Source organism: Oryx dammah, unplaced genomic scaffold, assembly GCF_014754425.2.
Source record: "Oryx dammah isolate SB20612 unplaced genomic scaffold, SCBI_Odam_1.1 HiC_scaffold_29, whole genome shotgun sequence".
Taxonomy (NCBI): domain Eukaryota; kingdom Metazoa; phylum Chordata; class Mammalia; order Artiodactyla; family Bovidae; genus Oryx; species Oryx dammah.
The window spans coordinates 27,413,963-27,437,935 of record NW_024070213.1 but is presented as its reverse complement, the minus strand read 5'-3'; the positions used below and the strand labels follow the sequence as shown (position 1 = coordinate 27,437,935).

The window sequence follows — 23,973 nt, the reverse complement described above, 5'->3', positions numbered from 1 at the left end:
AGATGAATATAAGCCACTGGCTGAGATCGGACCTGAGTGCCTCAGGGGACTGTACACCACTTGAAAATAAAATAGAAAAAAAATTCAAATTTAACACCTAAAATAAGATGTAGCATTTAATGACATGTAAATGTATATTGCATAATATCATATTTTCAGATAGAATTTAATTAAAATATCAATTAGACCTACTTACAAGATTTTAAGGTAGTTATAATAATTTTATTATCTGAGTCAGGGGTCCCCAACCTCTGAGATCTAATGCCTGATGATCTGAAGTAGCGCTGATGTAACAATAATAGAAATAAAGTCCACAATAAATGTAATGTGCATGAATCATCCTAAAACCATCCCCCACTCAGGTCCGTGGAAAAATTGTCCTCCATAAAACCAGTCCTTGGTGCCAAAAATGTTGGGGAGCACTGATCTAAATTATCCTAAATGAGTTCCCCTGAATGGTGGATCAATGCTTTCCAGCTTAGCCTAACAGCCTTTCTCCCCCTGAACTTCCCCAACTGGCTTCAGAATGTCTCCCTTTTTCAACCTTTTTTCTTATGAATATTTTTATTTCTTAATAAATTTGAAGACAGAGTATACTTTTAAAAGTTTGGAAACAACTGTACTTCAGAGAAATGGGTTCTATCTTTGTAACCAAATGGAGAAAAAATTGTAGTAAAAGCTGTGCCTATCTCGCTTGATAAAATGAGAAATGTTTGTGTAATTTACATTTAAAGTGGATGATTTGAAAGTCACAATTGAGGAGTTTAAATGCTTATCTTGGTGAATACATCCTAACTACTAAATCAGTAGTTTTCAACAAATTCTGTGAGTGACGGGGACAATCACACATGAACATCCAGTGCCATCCCCAAGGTCATTAGCTTGAATTTTACATCGTTCTTTGGCAGTTAGAAAAGCATATTGGAAAGGAAGGAGAGTAAGGAAATGTGATATACATTATTATAGGACTAACTTCTATTCTGTTCTAATTTACATAGTAAAAATCATGTCATTAGCAGAATCCGGGTCTTTATTATTATTCACAAATTAGATAAAATGCATCTAGACACATGCGCATGTCAAAATGCTAAGATCATCAAAACTGCTGCTTTGGATGGTGCTCAAGGTACCCTGCTCCACTCAAAACCTTCCCCCAGGAGGAGCTCTGAAATTTGTCAACGACACAATGGAATTGTCTGTGACACAGAAAAACATTGCTATTAATATTTGAGAGAGCTTATTTTGTGTGTGTGTGTGTGAGAGAGAGAGAGAGAGAGAGAAATGAAGGCAGTCAAGTGTTTCTGCTCTGTGTAATTGTCTCTCTTTTCTACCACTGGGCTTGAGCATTCCATACCTCTAATCACTGTATGCATCCTCTTAGTGGTGACATCTTAGAACTGTGGTTCTGGGAGAGGCTTTTTGGTTGCAGTCTGGGCCCCCAAATTTCTCAACCGTGTGGCTTTTGGTAGATAACTTTTCTGTGGATCAGTTTCCTAAACTCTTAAATGGAGATAAAGGTGGTGTCTATCTCAAAGCATTCAAAAGATTAAATAAAATAAACCATGTAATGTGAGTATAGTGCCTGAAAGAGTAAGATCCAATATATGCTTCCTACTATTTTTATTTTCTATAAATTCAATAAGAATACACTATATGCATTGATTGGACTAGACAGCCCTAATGTACTCTGACATTTGCAAGCAGGATTTCTCAACATTGACACTATTGGCATTTAGGGCCAAGTGAGTCTTTGTTGTAGGGAGCTGTTGTGTGCACAGAGGATACTTTAACAGCATCACTGACCTCTACCTACCAGCCTGCAGCAATACTATCCTCCTAGTTGTGACAGCAAAGATGTCCGCAGACATTGTTAAATGACCCCTGGGGGGCAAAGCTGACCCCAATTGAGAACCACTGATATTGATGACTCCCAAATTGGAATCTGTAATTCAGCCTTCAGATTCCAGTCTAGTGACCTATGAAGAGCTCTACAAGTAGGTTACACTCTAACCAAAATCCATCTTCACTTTCCTCAATACTCCAAAATCGATTTTTTTCCAGCCTGTTGAAATTGTATTAAATGATACAGTTTCATTTCTCCAATATCTCCCTTGTCACTGATTTTCAAATCCAAGTATGTACCAAGATCAACATCCTCCCTTTTTGCTTTAGTTCATCTGCCACCATAGATCTTTATTCCCTAACTTATAATTAGATTTCAGTTATTTTTTTTGTGTCCCAGTCTTCCCACTTCATTCCCTCATTTATTCTGTTTATCACTGTTGTATTTAACCTTCCTGGAAACTGTTTTGACTGTGTCACTTTCCTTCTCAGAACATTTCAAGGATTCCCCACAGAGGGATAAGCTCCCAATCACAGAACAGAAAAAGTATTTTGTATACCATCTTTCACCAGGCATTTACCAATGAAAGGTTTGGGCTTTTGTTTCCAATTAGTGTCCTTGACAAGATCCTTGAATATCCTATTGTTTTCAGAATAATAGAAAAGTTTAAGTCAGGGATGCATTTGATCTGAGCAGCACAGTTTGTCTGTCCTTAGCTGCTGTAAATGCAGACAAGGATTTCTCAAGTCTTTAAGAGAGTTCTTTTTTCCCCTAAAGAATACGCCTAGAATGCAGGAGACCCCAGTTTGATTCCTGGATAGGGAAGATCTGCTGGAGAAGGGATAGGCCACCCACTCCAGTATTTTGGGGCTTCCCTTGTGGCTCAGCTGGTAAAGAATCCACCTGCAATGTGGGAGACCTGGGTTCCATTCCTGGATTGGGAAGATGTGGAGCAGGGAAAGGCTACCCACTCCAGTATTCTGGCCTGGAGAATTCCATGGACTGTATAGTCCATGGAGTTGCAAAGAGACGGACATGACTGAAAAACTTTCACTTTCACTTTTTTTCCCGTAGCAGCTGTCTTATCAACACTTTTCCCCTGCTCCTCTTACTGGGACTGTAACCTGCCCCTTAAAGATCTCATCTGATATATTAAAGAAATCACTAGATGTCTTTTCATCAACACTTCTCATTTCACCCTTATGTTTATGTGAACTAAATTTTTATTTTAAAATGACTAAATAACTCCTACTTGTCTAACTGTCTTATCCCAGGATTGTTACTCTGGTTGTGTTTTAGACCTTCACAAAGACTTAACACTTTGAATAGTGATAAGGCTTGCGGTTACAGAGTTCTTAGTCTGAGGTTCAGTCTAAACAATGAGAAGTTTCCTTGTATCACCCAGAGGACATTCTTATTCATGGTGGGCTGAGGTCAAAGAGCACTACCACAGTCTTCTAGAATTCTGCCTGATGTTCTTACTGTGCTCAGAAGATAATGTAAAGTCATCCAAATTTCATTTTGTTGCCTAGACCAATTCTGAAATTTTTATATAGATTTCCCATTAAACTGCTTATATTTTTCAAAGTTCAATAAATAGTTTTATATGTGTGTTAGTTTCCTTATGAGATAAATTATTTAAAAGGAAAATCCATGTCTTGTTGTTCCTCTCTTCCCCGACACAAACATTTGCTTTGGATTTTGCTCCATTGGTTATTTTATCCTGCTAACTTAACCCCACCCTCATTTCCTTCTTCTAAGCTTTCAGTATGTTTCTGAATCACCGGTTAAAAATTTTAAATCCTCACTTGAGATTGGGCTTTTCTTTGCCTTATTCATTTCTTTCTTTTCACAGCTGTCTTTCTCAATAGCATTATTTTCCTTCATAGAAGCTCTAATCCTAACACAGTACTTGGCACTTAGTGAATACTCAAGAAATGAAGCAAAGTGAAGTGAAAGTCGCTCAGTTGTGTCTGACTCTTTGCGACCTCGTGGACTATACAGTCCATGGTATTCTCCAGGCCAGAATACTGGAGTGGGTAGCTGTTCCTTTCTCCAGGGGATTTTCTGAACCCAGGGATCAAACCCAGGTTTCCCGCATTGCGGGCAGATTCTTTACCAGATGAGCATTCAAATACTCAAGAAGCAGCTATCAAATGACTGAGTAAATGAGCTATATATTTATAGTGCCTAGCTCTTTGAAAGTTATTCGTAAGAATTGGCTGAATGATTATTTATAATGCAATATAAAAACCAATTTGTTCCACAGTTTGTTGTGATCCACACAAAGGCTTTTGCATCATCAAAGAAACAGAAGTAGATTTTTTCTGAAATTCCCTAGTTTTCTCTATGATCCAGCGAATGTTGGCAATTTGATCTCCGATTCCTCTGCCTTTTCTAAGTCTAGCTTGTGTATCTGGAAGCTCTTGACTCAAGTATTGCTGCAGCCTAGCTTGAAGGATTTTGAGCATAACCTTACTAGGATGGGAAGTGAGCACAACTGACTGGTAGTTTGAACATTCTTTAGGACTGCCCTTTTTTTGGAGTTGGGATGAAAACTGACCTTTTCCAGAGGATGAGATCATTGGATAGTATCACTGATTCAATGGACATGAACTTGGGTGAACTCTGGGAGATGGTAAGGGACAGGGAAGTCTGGCGTGCTGTAGTCCATGAGGTTGTAAAGAGTCGGACATGACTTAGCAACTGAACAACGACATAAAAACCAGAAGTCTTCCTAACTTCCTAAGATATAAGTAGTTTCTGTTACCTATTGCAACATTTCTTACTGTAACCAAGCAATAAAAAGCCCACTGGATGGACTTAAGAGTCTGTCATAAACAGTGAAGTAAGCCAGAAAAAGGAAAACAATATTGTATATTAACATGTGTGCATGTGTGTGAAATCTAGAAAAATGGTATGGACGAACCTATTTGGAAGGCAGAGATAGATAAACAGACGTAGGGAATGGACATGTGGACACAGGGGATGAGGTGGTGGGATGAACTGGGAGACTGGGATTGACATATGTGTGCTACCAAGTGTAAAACAGATAGCTATGGGAAGCAGCTATATAGCATAGGGACCTCTGTTCCATGCTCTGTGATGACGTAGAGGGGTGGGATGGGGGGTTAGGAGGGAGGTCCAATAGAGAGGGCATATATGTATATTTATAGCTCTCCCTTAAGAGTCCCGTGAACTGCAAGGAGATCAAACTAGTCAATCCTAAAGGAAATCAATCCCGAATATTCACTGGGGCGACTGATGCTGAGGCTGAAGCTCCAATAATTTGGCTACCTGATGTGAAGAGCCGACTCATTAGAAAAGACCCTGATACTGAGAGAGACTGAAGGCGGGAGGAGAAGGGGACGACAGAGGATGAGATGGTTGGATGGCATCACTGATTCAATGGACAGGAGTTTGACCAAACTCCAGGAATCCTGGCCTGCTGCCGTCCATGGGGTCGCAAAGAGTTGGATATGACTGAGCGACTGAACAACATAGCTGATTCACTTGGTTGTTCAGCAGAAATTAACACAACACTGTAAAGAAACTATCCCAATTTAAAAAAGAGGAAAAAAAGCTGACTGCAGGGTAAAATAGATGTGTCTTTGGGTCTGCTTCCAAGGTCTGTCTTAGGTGTTTACCCTGAATGCAAAGCTGTCTGAAGGCATCTCTCTGCTGTTGCTGCTGCTGCTCCTGCTGCTGCTGAAGTCGCTTCAGTCGTGTCCGACTGTGCGACCCCATAGACGGCAGCCCACCAGGCTCCGCCGTCCCCGGGATTCTCCAGGCAAGAACACTGGAGTGGGTTGCCATTTCCTTCTCCAATGCACGAAAGTGAAGAGCGAAAGTGAAGTAACTGAGTCGTGTCCAACTCTCAGCGACCCCATGGACCGCAGCCTATCAGGTTCCTCCATCCATGGGATTTTCCAAGCAAGGGTACTGGAGTGTGTTGCCATTTCCTTCTCTCTGCTAGAGCTGACCTTCTCATTCACACCACTGCATCAGGAGTGCGTGTTTTAAGGTCTCTTTGTTATGTTCAGTATCTTAATGTAGCCGCTCAGTCGGCTACATCCTGACCCAGGGATGGAACCCAGGTCTCCCGCATTGCAGGCAGATTCTTTACCGTCTGGAGTCTCTTAATGCTTCACTTCAAAAACTTTGACTTCATCTCATCTCATCTCTCAGATCCTGTTAGACAATTAGATCCTTACGACCCTTTCTTACTCCTTTTTTGCTCCAGCTGGAGCTAGACTGTATTTGTAACAAAGCTACTTGCACTCTGTCTCAGAATGAATCCTTGATCACCATTCTTCCCACTCAGAGGCTTGATCTCTAATTGCTGTCCTTTTCCTGAGACCTTGTTTACTCTTCTGTGATAGTCCTCTCAACCCTCTGGACTTTACTAACTCATTAAAAATCTCCTTGACAATAAGCACAGCAGGTTATTTAAGTCTGCTTCTAGGAGCTAATGATTATCCAACAATTTCTTGGGGGCCTAATAGATGGCGGAGTGTGAACTAAAGTCATATTTTTGCGCTACATTCCTATGCCCTCTCGCAACCACCAATAAGTTTTCCTCTCCATGTCCTGCTGTGTGGAGTACATGGAAGAAACAGAAAGAGGTATGTTCAGTTTAATTGGAGGAGTGTCTTATGGGTGACTTTGTGTGGGGGCAGGGAAATGGCCCCACATTAGCAGCAAGCACTCCCTGCAGAGGAAATAAATATGTCTCACATGTATTTGTTATTTTTTTCAAATATATGTAGGTGCTTTTGTTAATACAATTTTATTATTTAAAAGCACTGCTGCATTCATAGTAGTTTTAAACATTTTTTGTATTTCTTAGATATATCAGATAGCAAAAGGACTTCAGTGGCATCTGAGAAATCAGAAACTTTTTTGCTTGTTTAAAAAGAGGGTCCTCTAGTTGAAAAGATTAGAAACAAAAATCTTAGGATATTCTTAGCATTCACTGGTGGAAGAGACTTCTCAACTGAAGAGTGAAATATAGGGGATTCTTACCTTGGTCATTATTTTAAATTAAAAAATTTATATATATATATATATACATATATATTAATAAATCTTTATTCACAATGTGTGCTTAGTTGCTCAGTCATGTCTGACTCTTTGCAATCCCATGGACAGAAGCCTGTCAGGCTCCTCTCTCCATGGGGATTCTCCAGGCAAGAATACTGGAGTGGTTTGCCATGCCTTCCTTCAGGGGAACTTCCCACCCAGGGATTGAACCCAGGTCTCCCACATTGCAGGTGGATTCTTTACTATCTGAGCCACCAGGGAAGCCCAGTGCCACCTGGGTAATAGTTAAATATGCCAAATTTCTATCTTCATTTCTTGCCTTAGGTTGCACACAGCCTTTCAAATGGTTTTCAATGTTACTTTTGTATTTTTTGTAATCAGTGGATGAAAGTGTCTTGAAAATATAACATATCAAAATGGAAAAAAATAGTAAGCAGTAGTATGTAGGTATAAAAAGAAAACAAAATATAAACTGTTTGTAAAGTAAATAAAACCATCTTCACATTGTAGGGTATGCCAGCAACTCTTCATATGAGTATATGAAAAAAGACTTTTATCTTTCATACACAGTAATGATAATAAGAGCTACCACATAGTGAATGTTTAGTTTATTTAAAGCACTCTCTTAAAATAATTGTTGAGCTGGTATTGCCTTTATTTTATTCAAGAGGTTTCAATGTACAGGCTATGCTTTTATCCACTATCCTGTAAGGTCTCTCTACAAAGAATGCAAAGGAAACTGACAGATTCAAATTAAGAGCACTTCTAGATCAAATTTTCTTAGTTATGTGATGAAGGTACATGGTTTAAAATATCAGACACTTTGGAAATGTCTGTAGATTAATTCAAAGTTTAATTGTATTTAATAGGTTATTATCTTTTTGATGAATAATTTATGAGAATTTTCCATCAAGTTTTTTTTTTTAACTTAAATGTTTCCAATCATAGGGTAATATAGGCATTGGTAGAAATCAACTGACAATGATTAAAACAAGATAGGACTATCAAAACCCGAGGTCTATGCCAGAAACAAAACAATGTAATAAAAAGGCATTTCCCTCATTTATGTGCCTGCTAAATGGCAATTTTGAAACTCAGGCTGGCCATTATGAAGAGGGTGTTTTTATAAAATGACAATGTACAATAAAAGTACAGGAGTACAATAAAAATGCTTGTGATGTATGGTTTGCTGTATGTCTCAAAGAAATGGTAGAATGGTTTTTCCAGTCTTTGTGTTAATTTGTATAGAATGGGATGATTTCAGGTTTTTGTGAATTCAGTTAGGATGGTCTTCTGCTTCATTTCACATCAATTTAAGCCCTGAATAGGTGATTTCCAATAATTAAAAAAAAATCAAACTACCATATATCTAGCACTTTGTATGTTCTGAGAGAGGACACAGAAAAGTGATCAAAATATTTTCTGCCTTCAAAGCAATAACAAACTCATTGGCATGATCATCTTGTATTATATATATATATATATATCTATATCTATCTATCTATATATATATATATATAATTTTAATCCTCTACTTAATATAGTTACCAACCGGACAGAAGTCACAGTCTAGTAGATAGAAATTCTTTTCTGACTCAGTACATATGGATTGAATTGCTTCTAAAAGTTCAGAATTCTAACTAGGGCTCCAGACTTTCACTGAAGTATCTTGTGAAGCTTGAAAAGTTTTTCCATTTCTCAATCTTAATAACATGTAACAAGTAAGGCATTAAACCTCATTTACTTTTTGCAATCTACTCAACAGAAAATACTGAAGAACTGTTTGAGTTAACTGGCAATTAAAATTTCTTTTTACCTTTGCATTGAACCACTGTAGATGATTCCAATTTCCAAAGCCTTAGCCTCTATCCATAGTGCTGAGAAATCTAAATACAAGAGACAGACTATGTTTTGTTAGTGATTGCTGAGGAATTGTGATGAACAGATAAATACTGGAAGGTTAGCTTTATGGTGTTATATTTGATAGGATGGGAAAAAAGATGAATTATAAAAAGCAGAGACTAGTAATTTAGAGGTAAAATGTAACAGTTTTTTTTACCCATATACCTAAAACATTTGCCTTGATCATGTCCAACTACACAGTTATGGCCAATATGCTAGATCGGATCATCGGGACTGAGTTATGAGGGGCCAGAATCATGAACTATATCTAACAAAGTTAAAAACAATAGACTGAATGTCAAATTCTTCTCTTGGGCCTGGAAAACTCATTCTGCAAATCCAGGGTATGAGATTCTTTTTGCTTTCCTTCATTGAAATAGGCATTTTTCTTTTGTTGCTGAAGGGTGTATGCTGTCTGCAGAATTCTAAATTGACATTCCTTTTTATTTTCCAATTCTTTAACATGTTACCTGTCTTCAAGCTTTGGTTATTTTTTGCCTACATTGTTTCATTGTTCTCCGATATGCCAAGTGTTGTTTTTCTCTAGTTCTTTCACAATTTTTTTCCACTGTCTTTGGTTTTTAGCAGTTTGAGAACACCATATAAATGCACGCTTTTGTTTGAGCTTTTCCTTTTGGTACTCAATAAGGTACTTAAATTTATAAGTGTATGCCTTTCACTAAACTTTGTAAGTTTTTGGCAATTATTTCTTCAAATATTTTTCTGCCTCAAACTTACTTCTGTCTTTGGAATCCAGAAACAAATGTGACCTATTGTTAGATCCTTGAGTATTTTCCCACAACCTTTAAAATTCTATTCTTTTTCTAATCTTTTTTTCTCCATATTCTTTAAATTGGATAATTTCCCTTGATCTATCTTTCGGTTTCCTGACTCTCCCATCATCTCCATTCTTCTCTTGAGTGCAAGGTTTTTAATTTTAGATATTTTATATTTAAGTCCTTAAATTTATACTAGTACTTTAAAAATGAAGCTTATAATTAATAGACCATTAATAAAACAATATCAATATAGCATTATATTAATTTTAGAGGTACAACATAATGATTTGATTATGATGCTTAGTTTACACCCATGACCACACAGAGTTAAAATTTTTTTTCTTATGATGGCAAAAACTTTAAAAATCTACTCTCCCCAGCTTTCAAATATACAAGACAGTATTATTAACTATAGTCAGCATGCTGTACACTGTATCCTCAATGATTTATGTATTTTATAACTGATAGAGTATACTTTTTTTTTTATCCATTTCACCCCTTCCCTGACCTCTGGCAGTCACCAGTCTTATTCTCTGTATCTATAAGCTTGGTTTCATTTCTGTCTAGATTCCACATACAAATGAAATCTGGTGGTATTTTCTTTCTCTGCCTGACTTGTTTTGCTAAGCACGGTGCCCTTAAAGTCCATCCATGATGTCACCAAAGACAAAATTTTCTTTTTATGGATGAATAATATTCATTGTATGACTATACACTTTCTTTATTCATTCATCCATTGATGGACACTTTGGTTGCCTCCACATCTTGTCTACAGCCAATAATGCTGCAATAAACATGGAGGTACACATATAATTTTGAATTAGCATTTTCATTTTCTTTGAATAAATATTCAGAAGTAAAATTGCTAGATCACATGGTAGTTCTATTTTCAATTTCTTCAGGAAACTTCATATTTTTTCATAATGGCAATAACAATTTACATTTCCACCAACAGTGCATGAGGGTCCCCCTTTCTCCACATCTTTGCCAACACCTGTTATTTTTTTGTCTTTTTTTTTATAATAGCCATTCTATTTGTGAAGTGATATCTCACCATGGTTTTGATTATTATTTTCCTGATGATTAGTGATGTGCAATACCTATTGGCCATCTGTATGTTTTCTTTGTGAAAATGTCTTTTCAGATCATCTGTCCAGTTTTTAATTTGCTTGTTTGGTTTTCTTGCTGAATTATATGAGGTCTCTGTATATTTTAGATATTGGTCTTTTACTAGATATCTGATTTGTTAACCAGATATCTTACTCCCATTCAGTAAGCTGCCTTCTCATTTTGTTGATGATGGCTTTCTTTGCTGTGTGGAAGCTTTGTAGACTGATATAGTCCCACTTGTTTATTTTTTCCTTTTGTTGCCTTTATTTTTGGTGTCAAATCCAAAAATCATAAGTAAGATCAATGTCAGGGAGCCTTTTTCCAGTGGTTTTTTTTCCCCCCACCCCCAGGTGTTTTATGGTTTCAAGTCTTACATTCAAGTCCTTAATCCATTTTGACTTAAGATTTGTGTATGGTATAAGACGGGCTCCCCTGGTGGCTCAGGTAAAGAATCCATCTGGCAACGGAGGAGACTCAGGTTCGATCTGTGGGTTGGGAAGATTCCCTGGAGAAGGAAATAGCAAGGAGTCTGGCAGGCTACGGCCCATGGGATCACAAAAGAGACAGACACAACTTAGCGACTAAATAACAAGTATAAGATAATGACCCAGTTCCTTTTTTTTTTTTTTCCTAAAGCATGTAGCTGTCCAGTTTTCCAAGCACCATTTATTAAAGAGACTGTTTTCCTCTATTGTATGTTTTAGGCTCATATGCCATAAATTTGTTCTTTCTGAAGACTGCTTTGGCTATTTGGGGTCTTTCATGGTTCCTTACAAATTTTAAGATTGTTTCTTCCATTTCTTTGGAAAGCCCATTGGGATATTGATAGAAAACTGATTCAGTATTGAGTGAACCTGTAGTATGGACATTTAATGTTAATTCTTCCAATTCATGAGTATGGAATATTTTCCATTTACTTTTAATTCTTCAAATTTATTTTGGTATCTTATGACTTTTCTGTGTACAGGTCTTTCACCTCCTTGGTTAAATTTATTCCTAGGTATTTAATTCTTTTAAATGCAGTTATACTTGGAATTCTTATCTTAATTTCTCTTTCTGATTGCTCATTATTACTATAATGCAGGTGATTTATATATATATATATATTTTCTGATCTTTGGAAGTTTGTTTTATGCCATTTTCTTTTAGGAAAAACCTACATTATCATCTGTTTTTGCTAACTGAACAAAATCCAGAGAATTTTCGCTTTTACAAGGAAAGGTGAAAAGTGAAAACAGCCTTCAGCGTTTTTTGGGGGCAACAATCTGTTGATAGCAGTGCTCTCATTGCTCAAGGCAGCATGAACCCTGTACAGTAAGACTGGTGCTGCCAAGCTCATTCCCCAAGAACTACACTTAGCCCTTCAGTATCAAGCTGCCATAGCTCTGAACTGTCTGTGAGCATGTGTGCTTTATCTTTTTTTTAATTTTTTAATGTTTATTGGGGTATAGGTGATTTACAATTTTGTATTAGTTTCAGGTGTACAGCATATACTGTGAATCAGTTATATATACATACATATATCCACTCTATTTTAAAGATTCTATTCCCATATAAGCTGTTGCAGAGTATTAAATAGAGTTCCCTGTGCTATACAGTAGATCCTTATTAGCTATTGTAGTTGTGTATATGTCAGTTCAAATATTCCAGTTTATTCCTCCCCCTCTGCTTACCCCTGGTAACCATAAGTTTGTTTTCTATATCTGTAACTCTTATTTCTGTTTTGTAGATAAGTTCATTTGTACCCTTTGTTTTTTAGATTCAACATACAAGCAATATCATGTGATATTTGCCTTGACTTTAAACCGGATGTTTGGTCTTTAAGGAAAAGTGGAAGGCCAGTATAGCTGAGATAGAATGAGAGAAAAATAGGAGATAAAATTAGAAAAGAGATGGGAGTTGGTGATAGCAACAATGAGGATAGAAGCATCAGAAGAGTAGGAGAAATTAAATCAAGATGTACATGCCATCCTTAGAAGTTTGGCTTTAACTGTGAATGAAATGGGAAGCTATACCAGGAATTTGTGAAAAAGAAATAATTTGATCTGAACTATAATTTTAGAGGATCATTCTCTGTGTTCTTCATGAGAATACAGTTTAGAGGGACAGTAGTGAAGATAGGAAGACTGTTTAGGAATTAGTATAATCTAGATGAGAGATAATAGATTTATTCTGTGAATTTGTTAGCAAGATGCAGCCAAAGGTAATTGCTTTTTCATTTTGGCCATTTTGGCTTACTAAAGATTTCATAGGAATGCCCTATTTTTAGATAGTGAGGGAAATGTAGTGATTTCATATCCTGCAATTTTACTTAATTCATTTATTAATTCTAATAACTGAGAAGTGGTCAGGGTTTTCTATATGTAATATCATGTCATCTATAAACAAGGACATTTTTACACCTTCCTTTCCAATTTGGATGCCTTTAATTTCTTTCTCTTACCTGACTGAATAAGAGTGGTGAGAGTGGGTATCCTTATCTTGTTCTTGATTTTTGAGGAAAAGCTCTAAAATTTTTACCATTGAGTACAATGTTAGGTGCCCTCCCCTGCTCCTGTCCCTTTCATGGATCACAGCCCTGTCGTGGTGAAGAGGCTTGTGTAACTCAATGAAGCTATGAGCTATGCCATGCAGAGCCACCCAAGATGGACAGGTCATAGTGAAGAATTCTGACAAAATGTGGTTCACTGGAGGAAGAAATGGCAAGCCACTTTAATATTCTTGCCACGAGAACACTATGAACAATATGAAAAGGCAAAAAGATATGATGCTGAAAATTGAGGCCCCAAGGTGGAAGGTGTCCAGTATGCTACTGGGGAGGAACAGAGGGAAATTACTAATAGCTCTAGAAGGAATGAAGACTGAGCCAAAGCAGAAACAAGGCCCAGTTGTGGATGTATCTGGTGGTGAAAGTAAAGTCCAATGATGTTAAGAACCATATTGCAAAGAAATGTGGAATGTTAGGTCCATGAATCAAGGTAAATTGAATGTGGTCAAGTGGGAGATGGCAAGAGTGAATATTAACATCCTAGGACTCAGTGAACTTGAAGGGAAGGGAATGGGTGAATTTAATTCAGATGACCCTTATATCTGCTACTGTGGATAAGAATCCCTTAGAAGAAATGGAATAGCCTTCAGTGTCAACAAAAGAGCCCAAAATGCAGTACTTGGGTGCAATCTCAAAAACCAAAGAATGATCTCAGTTCATTTCCAAGGCAAACTATTCAAAATCACAGTAGTCCAAGTCTATGATCCAACTGAAGAAGCTGAAGTAGGATGGTTCTATGAAGACCTAAAAGGCCTTCTAGAAGTAACACCCCCAAAAGATGTCCTTTTCATCACAGGGCATTGGAATGCCAAAGTCAAGAAATACCTGGAGTTATAAGCAAGTTTGGCTTTGGAGTACAAAATGAAGCAGGGCAAAGGCTAATAGTTTTGTAAAGAGAATACACTAGTCACAGCAACTTCCCTTTTCCAACAACACAATAGACAACTCTACAAATGGTCAATACGGAAATCAGATTGATTATATTCTTTGCAGCCAAAGATGGAGAGGCTCTATACAGTCAGCAAAAACAAGCTCTGGAGCTGGCTATGGCTCAGATCATCAGCTCTGTATTGCAAAATTTAGGCTTGAATTGAAGAAAGTAGGGAAAACTACTAGACCATTCAGGTATGACCTTAATTAAATTCCTATAATTTTACATGGAGATGATGAATAGATTCAAGGAATTAGATTTGGCAGACAGAGTGCCTGAAGAACTATGGACAGAGGTTCGTGACATTATACAGGAGGCAGTGACCAAAACCATCCTAAAGAAAAAGTGATGCAAAAAGTAAAAATGATTGCCCACGGAGGCTTTACAAATAGCTGAGAAAAGAGAAGCAAAAAGCAAGGGAGAAAGGGAAAGATATGCCCAACTGAATGCAGAGTTCTGGAGAATAGCAAGGAGATATAAGAAGGCCTTCTTACATGAACAATGCAAAGAAATAAAGGAAAGCAATTTCTTCAAGAAAATTAGAGATACCAAGGGAACATTTCATGCAAAGATGGGTACAATAAACGACAGAAATGTTATGGACCTAATAGAAGCAGAAGATACTAAGAAGAAGTGGGAAGAACATACGAAAGAACTGTGCCAAAAAATGTCTTAATGACCCAGATAACCACAATGGTGTGATCACTCACCTAAAGCCAGATATCTTGGAGTGTGAAGTCAAGAGGGCCTTAATATGCATTACTAAGAACAAAGCTAGTGGAGGTGATGGAATTCCAGTTGAGCTATTTCAAATCCTAAAAGATGATGCTGTGAAGTGCTGCACTCAATATGCCAGCAAATTTGGAAAACTTAGCAGTGGCCACAGGGCTGGAAAAGGTCAGTTTTCCTTCCAATCCCAAAGAAAGGCAACGTCAAAGAATGTTCAAACTACCACACAATTGCACTCATCTCACATGCTAGCAAAGTAATGCTCAAAACTCTCCAAGCCAGGCTTCAACGGTACGTGAACCATGAACTTCCAGATGTTCAAGCTGGTTTTATAAGAGGCAGAGGAACCAGATATCAAATTGCCAGCATCTGCTGGGTCATCGTAAAAGCAAAAGAATACCAGAAAAAAATCTACTTCTGCTTTATTGACTATGCCAAAGCCTCTGACTATGTGGATCACAACAAACTGTGGAAAATTCTTAGAGATGGGAATAGCAGACCACCTTTCCTGTCTCCTGAGAAATCTATATGCAGGTCAGGAAGCAACAGTTAGAACCAGATGTGGAACAACAGACTGATTACAAATGGGGAGAGGACTATGTCAAGGCTATGTGTTGTCACCCTACTTGTTTAACTTCTATGCAGAGTACATCATGTAAAATGCCAGGCTGGATGAAGCACAAGCTGGAATCAAGATTGCTGGGAGAAATATCAATAACCTCAGATATGCAGATGACACCACCCTTTTGGCAGAAAGCAAAGAAGAACTAAAGAGCCTCTTGATGAATGTGAAAGAGGAGAGTGAAAAAGATGGCTTAAAACCCAATATTCAGAAAATGAAGATCATGGCATCTTGTCTCATCACTTCATGGCAAATAGATGGGGAAACAATGGAAACAGTGAGAAAATTTATTTTCTTGGACTCTAAGATCACTGCAGATGGTGACTGCAGCCATGAAATTAAAAGACACTTGCTCCTTGGAAGAAAAGCTATGACCAACCTAGACAGTATATTCAAAAGCAGAGACATCACTTTGCCAACAAAAGTCTGTCTAGTTAAAGCTATGGTTTTTCCAGTAGTCATGTATGGATATGAGAGTTGGACTACAAAGAAAGCTGAGCACCGAAGAATTGATGCTTTTGAACTGTGGTGTTGGAGAAGACTCTTGAGAGTCCCTTGGACTGCAAGGAGCTCAAACCAGTCAATCCTAAAGGAAATCAACCCTGAATATTCATTGGAAGGACTGATTGTGAAGCTGAAACTCCAGGACTTTAGCCACCTGTTGCAAAGAGTTGACTCACTGGAAAAGACCCTGATGCCAGGAAAGATTGAGGACAGGAGGAGTAGTGGGCAACAGAAGATGAAACGGTTGGATAGCATCATCAACTCAATCGATGTGAGTTTGAGCAAACTCAGGGAGATAGTGAAGGACAGGGAGGCCTGGCCTGCTGCATCCATGAGGTTGCAAAGAGTCGGACAGGACTTAGCAACTGAACTACAACATAGTTTGTTTCCTTAAGAAATATTTGGTAATTTTTGAGGGTCAATTTTTTGGTTAAAAAATCATGAAACACAGTAAGTTATGTATATCTGGGCTGGGTACCCCTCACTGTCCATTGCTTCGCATCTTATTTATTCTTTGAAATGGGAAATGGATGTCATAATAGGCCAGCTCTGGAAGAACAATTTTTATTCATGGAATATAAGGCAAATATAATTATTCAAATAATAATTATTAGAAAATTTCCCTTTAACAAGAAATTGTCATTCATTTAAATAAAGTGAATCTAGGATGGAGCAATGACAAATTCTTTTAAAGATCTAGGTTTTAAAAAATTGAAAAGAATTGACAGCAGGAGAGAAGAAAACAAGTCTAGAAATGCAAGAGGAGAGGAATCCATGAATCGCCTGTAAATGGCAGATGCAGAAATCCCAACCCATACTGACAGAGTCAATGTCCTGGAAGTTGCATCCAGGAATGTGGATTTTAAAAACAAGAGCCCCCCACCCCTAGACTACAAATACATAGTAAAACTGTAAGAATTTTAAAAAATAAAACATAATGAAATTTAATGTGTGTATTAGTTCTTGTTGTGTTTGACTACTTCTCTGTCTTCTATTGATTTCATACAGTAAGGAATTTCTGCCATTTTGTGTCTTAGGAAAGGACTAAAGAGCACTCCAGTTGAGATACATCTGACTTCCCTGGTCATTACTTGCTCTTCATATGAAATGACTTATTATTCTGTTACAGACTAAGGAGACTCTCCTAGTGTGAGCATATTCCATATCAGAAGGGAGTTTGGCATCCCTACTGATGCCATTACTGATGCTAATCAGTAATCCTTGCTGATTATTTTAAGAGGCTCCCGGAATGTGATCACTCAGGAGCAGGTAGAAGAAAACAGTTTAGAAATAACACAACACTAGGGGAATCCACAAGACCAGGAGACACACAGCAATGCAAAGAGAGATCACAGAAGTCAGCGGAAGAGAGCATTTTAATGTGGGCTACATGGGAAAACACTAGAAAGATTTAAAGACATATTTCAAATCTAAATCATTATTCTGTTTCTCGGTTATACAAACTGAACTATTATTATTTTTTTTTTCTGTATGAAATGATTATCACTCTGTTAGGGGTAGAATTCCAAAATGTTGGAATTATGCAAATATTAATACAAAAAGTTAAATGAATACAATAAAAATCTACCATATTATTTTTTAAAATCTTGGTCAGTTCTAAATAACTGCACTATTTTGTCAGTCTCTGTTCACTAGGATAAATCATATTGTGTGGCTTTGAAAGGGAAAAATTTTAGCAATTTTGTTTTAGCCTGTGAATTCACAGGAGGGAAGTAGTTCTGACAGCAAAGCTTCAAAGATTTAATATAAGATAAACAAGTCTTTTCATCAAACTTACTATCAAATATAACAGAACTGCAGGCAGAATAATTCATTTTAATATTAAAATAAAATCAAGCACAACTTCTTTAGTCAGATTACTCAAGCATGTGAAAATACTGATGGCTAAAAAAATAAATAACAATTAGTTACAACTTGAAATGAGCAAAGAAAATGTGTTGAGAATTTATAGATAGATTTTTCTGTCATTTGCATTATAATTTATCTCAGGCTTCAGATAAGCCAAAGAAATAAAGTTATCATTTAAAAGAAACTGTGAAAAATGCAAAGCATGAGAACTTTGTTGTGATGATTTTGGGAAGGTGAGAGATTGTTAGTTGTCCACATTAGAAGTAACTTAACATTCTTTGATTTAACAAAGTATTCATTGAGCACCTATGATATATTTGACCCTGCTTTAGCCACTGGGGTTATAGCACTGATACAGAGCAGTGGAGGAAGGAAGTTTGGAAGTGCCAACCAACAGGGGTGGTTCTGCAATTTTATATATGGGAGTAGGAGAGGACCTCATGGGAAAAGGTGACAGTAAAAACAGCTGTTTAGGATATGTGAAATTGAACCATTGGGGAATTTGAACTATGGGCCTGGGGAAGAGCAGTCCAGGTATGCTGAGTAGCAGGTATAAATGTCCTGGGGCAGAAACATGCTTCAGTATTCAAGGTATAGGAGGAAAATCATTGCAGCTGGAATGGAGTGATTTAGGGAGTCTGCCTGGGAAATCCCATGGAGAGAGGCGCCTGGCAGGCTACAGTCCATAGGGTTGTAAAAGAGTCCAACACGACTTTGGGACTGATTACAATAGGCGTGAGGTGAAGCTGGAGAGATCAAGGGTGGTACTTGGCTATCATTGTAAGTAGAATGAGATTCCTTCTGCAGAGGGATGTGAGAGAAGAATGATTAGGATCTGACTTTTATTCTCAAAGGAATATTTTGGATGCTAGGTTAGAAAAAGACTAAAGAGATGTAAAGCAGCAGTCCCTAACCTTTTTGGCCCCAGTGTCTGGTTTTGTGAGGCAGTTTTTCCATGGATTAGGGGGTGGGGGGATGGTTTTGGAGTGATTCAAGAACATTACCTTTATTGTTCACTTTATTTCTATTATTATTATATCAGCTCCACTGCAGATCATCTGGCATTAGATCCTAGAGGTTGGGGGCTCCTGATATAAAGGTAAAATCAGGGAAACCTATTGAGAGGCAACAGAAGTAATTCAAGTGAGAAAAGATGATAGCTTGATCCAATGGTGGTGGTAAAACACAAAGGAATCCTGGATTTATTTTGCAAGATGAAATGGACAGAATTTGCTGATAAATTGGGATGTAGTTTTTGAGAGCAGTCAAAAGAACTCTAAAGATTTTAACCTGAGCAACTAGTAGGATGAAGGTGTTATTTAAAGGTGAGACAAGTTGCCAAAGAAGCAGGTTTAGGGGGACAATAATCAGAAGTTTGACTGGATGTATGTTAAGTCATGATGCTTATTGAATTTCTACTAGAGTTGTTGAGTAATCAGTTGTACATACAACTGGATTTTAGGGAGACTTTCAAGTTTTATTATAAATATAGAAGGAAAAGACATGTAAAGGGTATTTAAAGCTATAGGCCTGGCAATAAAAAGTGAAGAGGGACTGACTGCCTTGGTGGTCCAGTGGTTAAGACTCTGCACTTCCAATGCAAGGGGTGAGGGTTTGAACCTGGGTTGGGGAACTAAGATCCCACATCTGTGAGGTGAGGCAAAGAAAATATTCTTTAAAAGAAAGAGATGAGTTCCAGGGCAATGTTAAGAGATTAGGGGGCAGAGAACAACCAGGAGGAAACCTGACTTCATTATTAACAACTTTTCTTTCAAGGGCATTGACAACATACAGGCCCTAGTGGCCCTAATATGTTAGTCACTCAGTTGTGTCCGACTCTTTGTGACCCCATGGACTATAGCCTGCCAGCCTCCTCTGTCCATGGAATTCTCCAGGCAAGAATACTGAAGTGGGTGGCCATGTCCTTCTATGGGATCTTCCCCACCCAGGGATTGAACCCCAGTCTCCTGTGTTGCAGGCAGATTGTTTACTGTCTGAGCCACCAGGGAATTCAAAGCAGTTTTCAAATTTTTAAAGGATTCACTTTCTCATTTTCCATTTACTCTTAACTTGATCCAAATCTTAAACTCTTACTCTTACTCACTCCCCTCCTTTATGCTTTCATCACACTCATTTTGAATATACTTATTGGTAGTACAACTTGATCGGACTATAAAATGCGTTTTTGAAAACTGTCAAAAGTAATTTCAAAGGAGGCAAGAATATACAATGGAGAAAAGACAATCTTTTTAACAAATGGTGCTGGGAAAACTGGTCAACCACTCGTAAAAGAATGAAACTAGAACACTTTCTAACACCATACACAAAAATAAACTCAAAATGGATTAAAGATCTAAACGTAAGACCAGAAACTATAAAACTCCTAGAGGGGAACATAGGTAAAACACTCTCTGACATAAATCACAGCAGGATCCTCTATGATCCACCTCCTAGAATACTGGAAATAAAAGCAAAAATAAACAAATGGGATCTAATTAAAATTAAAAGCTTCTGCACAACAAAGGAAACCATAAGCAAGGTGAAAAGACAGCCTTTGGAATGGGAGAAAATAACAGCAAATGAAGCAACTGATAAAGAACTAATCTCAAAAATATACAAGTAACTCCTGCAGCTCAATTCCAGAAAAATAAACGACCCAATCAAAAAATGGGCCAAAGAACTAAATAGACATTTCTCCAAAGAAGACATACAGATGGCTAACAAACACATGAAAAGATGCTCAGCATCACTCATTATCAGAGAAATGCAAATCAAGACCACAATGAGGTACCATTTCACACCAGTCAGATGGCTGCAATCCAAAAGTCTACAAGCAATAAATACTGGAGAGGGTGTGGAGAAAAGGGAACCTTCTTACACTGTTGGTGGGAATGCAAACTAGTACAGCCACTATGGAGAACAGTGTGGAGATTCCTTAAAAAACTGGAAATTGAACTGCCTTATGACCCAGCAATCCCACTGCTGGGCATACACACCAAGGAAACCAGAATTGAAAGAGACACATGTACCCCAATGTTCTTCACAGCACTGTTTATAATAGCCAGGACATGGAAGCAACCTGGATGTCCATCAGCAGATGAATAGATAAGAAAGCTGTGGTACATATACACAATGGAGTGTTACTCAGCCATTAAAAAGAATACATTTGAATCTGTTCTAATGAGGTGGATGAAACTGGAGCCGATTATACAGAGTGAAGTAAGCCAGAAAGAAAAACACCAATACAGTATACTGACACATATATACGGAATTTAGAAAGATGGTAATGATAACCCTGTATGTGAGACAGCAAAAGAGACACAGATGTAAAGAACAGACTTCTGGACTCTGTGGGAGAGGGAGAGGGTGGGATGATTTGGGAGAATGGCATTGAAACATGTATCAGTTCAGTTCAGTTCAGTCGCTCAGTCGTGTCTGACTCTTTGAGACCCCATGAATTGGAGCACGCCAGGCCTCCCTGTCCATCGCCAACTCTCAGAGTTCACTCAAACTCACATCCATCGAGTCAGCGATGCCATCCAGCCATCTCACCTGTCATCTCCTTCTCCTCCTGCCCCCAATCCCTCCCAGCATCAAAGTTTTTCCAATGAGTCAACTCTTCGCATGAGGTGGCCAAAGTACTGGAGCTTCAGCTTTAGCATCATTCCTTCCAAAGAAATCCCAGGGTTGATCTCCTTCAGAATGGACTGGTTGGATCTCCTTGCAGTCCAAGGGACTCTCAAGAGTCTTCTCCAACACCACAGTTCAAAAGCATCAATTCTTCGGCACTCAGCTTTCTTCACAGTCCAACTCTCACATCCATACATGACCACAGGAAAAACCATAGCCTTGACTAGACGGACCTTAGTCGGCAAAGTAATGTCTCTGCTTTTGAATATGCTATCTAGGTTGGTCATAACTTTTCTTCCAAGGAGTAAGCGTCTTTTAATTTCATGGCTGCAGTCACCATCTGCAGTGATTTTGGAGCATGTATACTATCATGTAAGAAACATATCGCCAGTCTAGGTTTGATACAGGATACAGGATGCTTGAGGCTGGTGCACTGGGATGACCCAGAGAGATGATATGGGGAGAGAGGTGGCGGGGTGGGGGTGGTGGTGGTGGATTCAGGATTGGGAACTCATGTACACCCATGGCGGATTCATGTCAATGTATGGCAAAACCAATACAGTATTGTAAAGTAAAATAAAAAATAAATAAGAAAAATTAAAAAAAAAAGTAATTTGGGCATTTTGCTGATGAATAAAATGAGTGATCAGGTTGGTTAATACTGTTTTTGATCAAACATTAGGCATGACTGTTGAATAATATCAACAAGTTTATTGTGTGGTTTATCTGCAGATCTAAAAGCTATGTCAATAGGCATGTTCTAAAATGTTTTCAGCAATGACATTACTGAAATATATGTATAGTTTCCAAGAGGACTATTTTCAATTGCCCATTATATGTCATATATATATATATGTATATATAAAAATTCTGTTAAATTGATTAACACTATTTCTTAAATACAATTTCTTTATCATGTGTATTTATATAGATTCTTAAAGTCCATGAACACACATATCGCTATAAATAATATCTAACTTAATCTTCATTTCTCAGCCTAAGATTGTCTTTAGTTCAGTTCAGTTGCTCAGTCGTGTCCAACTCTTTGTGACCCCATGAATCACAGCAGGCCAGGCCTCCCTGTCCATCACCAACTCTCGGAGTTCACTCAGACTCACGTCCATCGAGTCCGTGATGCCATCCAGCCATCTCATCTTCGGTCGTCCCCTTCTCCCCCTGCCCCCAATCCCTCCCAGCATCAGAGTCTTTTCCAATGAGTCAACTCTTTGCATGAGGTAGCCAAAGTACTGGAGCTTCAGCTTTAGCATCATTCCTTCCAAAGAAATCCCAGGGTTGATCTCCTTCAGAATGGACTGGCTGGCTCTCCTTGCAGTCCAAGGGACTCTCAAGAGTCTTCTCCAACACCACAGTTCAAAAGAGTCAGTTCTTCGGTGCTTAGCTTTTTTCACAGTCAAACTCTCACATCCATACATGACCACTGGAAAAACCATAGCCGTGACTAGATGGACCTTAGTCGGTAAAGTAATGTCTCTGCATTTGAATATACTATCTAGGTTGGTCATAACTTTTCTTCCAAGGAGTAAGCGTCTTTTAATTTCATGGCTGCAGTCACCATCTGCAGTGATTTTGGAGCCCCCCCAAAATAAAGTCTGACACTGTTTCCACTGTTTCCCCATCTATTTCCCATGAAGTGATGGGACTAGATGCCATGATCTTCGTTTTCTGAATGTTGAGCTTTAAGCCAACTTTTTCGCTCTCCTCTTTCACTTTCATCTTAAACAACTGCTATTCTCAGTTAAGCTGATTAAGTTACTCAGTTCAGTTCAGTTCAGTTGCTCAGTCTTGTCCGACTCTTTGTGACCCCACGAATTGCAGCACACCAGGCCTCCCTGTCCATCACCAGCTCCTGAAGTTCACTCAAACTCACGTCCATCGAGTCGGTGATGCCATCCAGCCATCTCATCCTCTGTCATCTCCTTCTCCTCCTGCCCCTATTCCCTCCCAGCATCAGAGTCTTTTCCAATGAGTCAACTCTTTGCATGAGGTGGCCAAAGTACTGGAGTTTCAGCTTTAGCATCATTCCTTCCAATGAATACCCAGGACTGATCTCCTTTAGAATGGACTGGTTTGATCTCCTTGCAGTCCAAGGGACTCTCAGGAGTCTTCTCCAATACCATAGTTCAAAAGCATCAATTCTTCAGCGCTCAGCTTTCTTCACAGTCCGACTCTCACATCCATACTTGACTACTGGAAAAACCATAGTCTTGACTAGACGGACCTTTGTTGGCAAAGTAATGTCTCTGCTTTTAAATATGCTATCTAGGTTGGTCATAACCTTCCGTCCAAGGAGTAAGCATCTTTGAATCTCATGGCTGCAATCACCATCTGCAGTGATTTTGGAGCCCAAAAAAATAAAGTCTGACACTGTTTCCACTGTTTCCCCATCTATTTCCCATAAAGTGAAGGGACCAGATGCCATGATCTTAGTTTTCTGAATGTTGA

At 38.2% G+C, this 23,973-nt stretch overlaps 1 protein-coding gene across 3 annotated transcripts in view; it reads right to left on the bottom strand.

The window, feature by feature from the left end:
• PIK3C2G (phosphatidylinositol-4-phosphate 3-kinase catalytic subunit type 2 gamma) overlaps positions 1–23,973 on the bottom strand; it is a 466,126-nt gene that overhangs the window by 12,058 nt on the left and 430,095 nt on the right. The gene's annotated exons all lie outside the window — the stretch shown is intronic.